This window comes from Palaemon carinicauda, chromosome 17 (assembly GCF_036898095.1).
Source record: "Palaemon carinicauda isolate YSFRI2023 chromosome 17, ASM3689809v2, whole genome shotgun sequence".
NCBI classification, from domain to species: Eukaryota; Metazoa; Arthropoda; class Malacostraca; order Decapoda; family Palaemonidae; genus Palaemon; species Palaemon carinicauda.
The window spans coordinates 100,348,713-100,353,712 of NC_090741.1; positions in this window are offsets into that span (position 1 = coordinate 100,348,713).

A 5,000-nucleotide genomic window follows, 5' to 3' on the forward strand; every position below is an offset into this window, starting at 1 on the left:
CAATCCTGGCGCCATCTGTATTCCTTGTAGCGTACACAAGGTGCTACAGATACTGTATGTAGGGAGGGGTCCTACGGCCCTTTCTTAGAAAGGCAAGGGTGGGTCCATCGGGACGACATGGCCATCTCACCCAAAGATAGATTTTTCGCTTCGCTCAAAATCCGTTTTTTGGGCTCAAGCCATGTCGGCCTGATGGAAGTGTACCAGAGCATTACTGTATCTGTTGATTCTCAGAACGTGCCGTACTCCCCGGATGTAATTTTTCCGGGTCGACTAGACCTAGAGACCTAAGATGTTACCGTTATACATCTTTTCAACTAACTATAAACCATGTTAGAGCTTCCTGCCCCCTACAGGGAAGAGTCCTACTAGACTCTGGAAAAGTCTCGAAGAGTACATATACCTATGTATGAATACCAGGCAAGCTAATATAGTGGTCTCGCCTTATATTAAGTAAAGCATAGTTTGTAAAGAACCACTGGGTCAATATGAAATATCGACCAGTTTCTCCGCACAATACCTGTATTGGTCAAAGGTTTTTATCCGCATAGGAGGAAAACCAATGCAACATAAGCTTGCATAAAGGAACAATTTTATTAAAATTATCCCAGATAAGGTACATAGAATGAATGCTCAATTATACCAATAAATTGACACAGGTAAAGGAGACGCAAGGTTCTCAAGAGCCAGTTTATTGACAGGCAATAAATAGACAGGTTAACCATAATTTATATATATATATATATATATATAATATATATATAAAGAGGATAACCCAAAACTTTAAGCATAAGTATGATAGTAAACAGAGCTTGTTTGTCTGAAAGAAAAGCATTAAATGCCACTTTTAAGATACCGAGGTATCAAAGCATAAAAGTCTGTATTACAAATCAATGACATTAGCGTTAGAAACGCTCGGCACACATGTCTGCACTTATGCTAGGTTCACCTTCGGAAATGGAACAGTCTACATGGGCAACATAGTGCCCTCACTTAGTTTGTAGTACAGTATGTAACTACACACTCACCCTGGAATTAATCGTCCCAATTAAGACCACTGTTCCTCGCAGAGTTAAACAGTAGGGTTAACACCTGCGACCCACTGCTACCACAGATCTCTTTAGTTCCTCTACTTGCTTCGCATAGTGGCTAAAGAACACGCTGGAAGACTTCCAGCCAGTGTATGAACGGAGATGATTCAAAATCCATACAATTAAAGAAATTTATGGATGAGGCAACTTCCTCGGATCGTGACCTGCGGGTGTATTGTCAGGATCCGCTCTGCGAATAAAAATATGAGATTTTGAGGTGGTTTCGTCTCTGGGGAGTGATTCAGAGATAAATTTGAGCCTGATGTTTCTCCCCTGAATAGTTGACCACCCTTGAAGTCTGAAGTTCTATGAAGATAGACCTTTAGGCATTCTACTGGACAAAGAGATGCATCTTCATTCAGAGGGCAGATTCTCCAGGTACCCCACCTGTTGGTGCGTAACTCATTCTTGACGAGAAACGTAGGATCCGGAAACAGGTTCAGTTCTCCCCCATCCAGGAACTGAACACAACCTGCCTCTCTCGAGAGGGCTACAATCTCACTAACCCTGGACCCGGACGCGAGTGCAAAATAGGAAAATAACCTTTTGTGTCAAATCCTTTAACGCAAACTCTTCATTGCTCAACAGAGAAGCGAAATGAAGAACTTGTCTAAAGACCATGAAATGGGCTTTGGAGGTGCTGAAGGTCTGAGCCTAGCACAGGCTTTCGGGACTTTATTAAAGATCTCGTTACCTAGGTCGACCTGGAAGGCATATAGAATGGGCCTTGTCAAAGCAGACTTACACTCTGAAATCGTGTTAGCTGCCAATCCTTGACCATGGAGGTGGAGAAGAAAGATAAGCAGAAGTCTGTCAAGATCTCCTGCGGAATCTTCGCCTTGACAAAAGGCCACCCATTTTCTCCAAGATGACTCATATTACCTTCTAGTAGATTTGCACTTATATTCCTCAAGGAAGTCTATGCTGGCTTTCGAAATCCCGAAACGCTTTCTCACCGCTAGGGAGAGAAAATCATGAGCTGCAGGGTCCGGGTTTTCTGTAATGAAGCGCAGACAGTTGACTTCTGGACTCGCTGGGTCAGAACTGGATCTGGTAGTGGTACAAACTTCAGCTACAGTTCCAATGCCAGGGGGAACCACACGCTGTTCGGCCTCTTGTGGGCCACGATTGCCGCTACCCCTTGAAGGATCTCAGTTTGTTGAGGACCCTCAACAGAAGGTTGTGAGTAGGGAACAGATGAATCTTGGAACATCTGTTCCAGTCGAGGGACATCGCGTCCACTGCTTCCGCTAAGGGGTCCTCGTACGGGGCACGTACAGGGGAAACTTCTTGTTGTCTTTCGTCGCAAAGAGGTCTATCTGCAGTTCTGGGACTGATTCAGAATGAAGGAGAATGATCCTGCGTCTAAGGACCATTCCTACTCTATCGGTGTGAACCTGGATAGAGCGTCCCCTGTCACAATGCGGACTCCTTGAAGGTGAACTGCCGACAGGTTCCACTTCTTCTTTTCCGCCAATCAGAGTATGGCCAACGTCACCTGGTTGAGAGGTGGTGACCTCGATCATTTTCGATTCAAGTATCTCACAACTACCTCGCTGTCCATCACCAACCTTATGTGGATCGAGTGACGCGGGGAGACTTTCTTTAAGGTAAGGAGCACTGCCCTAGCTTCTAGAAAGTTTTATGAGAAAGGTCTTGAATAGCTTGGACCAAGTCCCCTGGACTTTTTTCCGATGAGAGTGACCTCCCCATCCCTCCTTCGAGGCGTCTGAGTGAATCGTCACCGACGGGGAAGGTGGCTGAAGAATAACCGACTTCTTTAGATGTCTGGCTTAGGACCAAGGCCTGAGATGAGTACTTAGCCGAAGTGGCTGGTCTTCTCAGATCTCTTCGCGCGTTTGATGCATAACTTCTCCAAACACCGATTGCATCCTTTAGCTGTGCTCTTAGCACTGGGTCTGTCACCGAAGCAAACTGGAGAGAGCGCAGTACCCTATTCTGCTCGTGTCTTGATATCCTTTCGGAATCTAGAAATCTCTTTCCAGAACCCGCTATCTCCTTCCTATTCTTCGCCGGGATGGAGAAATGGTGTGACAAAAGGTCCCAGTGGATTCCCAGCCACTGGAACTTTTGAGATGGAGAAAGTCGAGACTTTTTTTCTGTTGATCTTGAAGCCTAGGTACTCTAGGAACTGGATCACTTGACTGGAAGCTTGCAAGCATTCTGTCTCGGATGCTGCAAACACCAACCAGTCGTCCAGGTAGGCTACTACCTGAATTCCCTTTAGGCGTAATTGTTTGAGAGCTACGCTCGCAAGCTTCGTAAAAATCCTTGGGGCTATGTTTAGCCCGAATGGCATGGCTCCGAAGGCGTATAGTCTTCGTTGTAGCCTGAACCCTAGGTAGGGGGACAGTCGATGGCTAATTGGAATGTGCCAATAGGCGTCTGACAATTCTATAGAGACGGAATATGCCCTCTTGGGCAGTAAGGTCCTTATATGTTGCAGTGTTAGCATTTTGAATTTGCAATTCACTATGAACTTGTTGAGTGGCGACAAGTCCAGAATGACTCTGAGCTTTTCCGAGTCTTTCTTGGGAACACAAAACAGCCTCCCTTAGAAATTGATGGGCTTCGCCCTTCGGATCACCTTTTTTCTCCAACAGTTCTTGAACGTACTCCTCTATAACGGGGGTTGAGTGTTGGAAAAACCGAAGGCACGGGGGTGGAGTGCTGTACCAGCTCCCGCCCAGTCCATTCTTGAGTAGGCTGTGGGCCCAGGGATCGAAGGTCCACCGATCCCGAAATTTCAGAAGTCTCCCTCCTACTGGTATCACCTCACTTGGACTGCCGTCCTGAGGTCTTGCCTTCCTGACCACGACCACCCCTGAATCCCCTTCCCCTTGAGGGGCGTCTAGACGAGCCTCTGGCTGCTCCTCTAGGCTTTGCTCGAAAGGAAGTAGACTGCCCTTCGAACGCTGGGGTGAATGCCGTGGACTGTGTCGACACGGCCTGGGGTACCCACTGAAAAGTGGTCGTGGTTTGTGCCACGATCTGGGGCACTGGGGGCAATGGCAATTGCAGTTGCTGTTGCTGTCTAACAGGCTTGGCTGGCCGAGACGGTAGCCTAGTCCTCATAGTCTTCCTCTTTGGTTGAGGACCCTCATCTGGGGAAGACTTTCTTTTGATAGCCAGGCCCCACTTCTGGAGAAGGTTTCTATTCTTCAAGGCGGCCTTATCAACAACTTCTTTGACCAAGTCGGTAGGGAAAAGGTCTTTTCCTCAAATGTTGGAGGAGATTAGTTTCCTTAGCTCGTGCCTCACCGTAGCCGAGGTAAACACGAACTCCCTACAAGCTCTCCTTGCCTTGACGAAGCCATAAAGGTCCTTCGTCACTGTGGCCAGGTGAGTCTTGGCCATTACCATGAACATTTCATGGACCTTGGGGTCACTTGCCATCGTCTCGAGAGTAGTCTGAAGAGACATTGAGGCAGTCAGTCTTTCTTTTGTATCGAACTCTCTTCGCAAAAGAAAGTCAGACAGCTTAGGGAGGTCCTCGCCGAACTGACGTCCGGCAATATCAGCCTCCAACTTTCCGACTGAGAACGTAAGATGGACGTCATTCCAGTCTTTGTGGTCCATAGGCAGGGCCAGCGACAAGGGTTTACACTCCTCTAGGGAGGGGCAAAGCTTGCCGGCCTCGACTGCTTTTAGTACAGCCAGAAACCCTTTCTGTAAAAAGGGGAAGGCTCTAGTAGGCGAGGACACAAAGGAAGGGAGCTTACTGTTCAATGCGGCTACCTTTGAGTTAGAGAAGCCCCTCTCTTTCATCGAGGATGAAAGTAGAGCTTGAGCCTTAGCATGGTCCATCGCTATGACCTCCTTCGGCTCTGTCTCCTCCTTTGAAGCTGGATCCTTCCTCAGCCGGACATAACAGTCCTGATATGATGC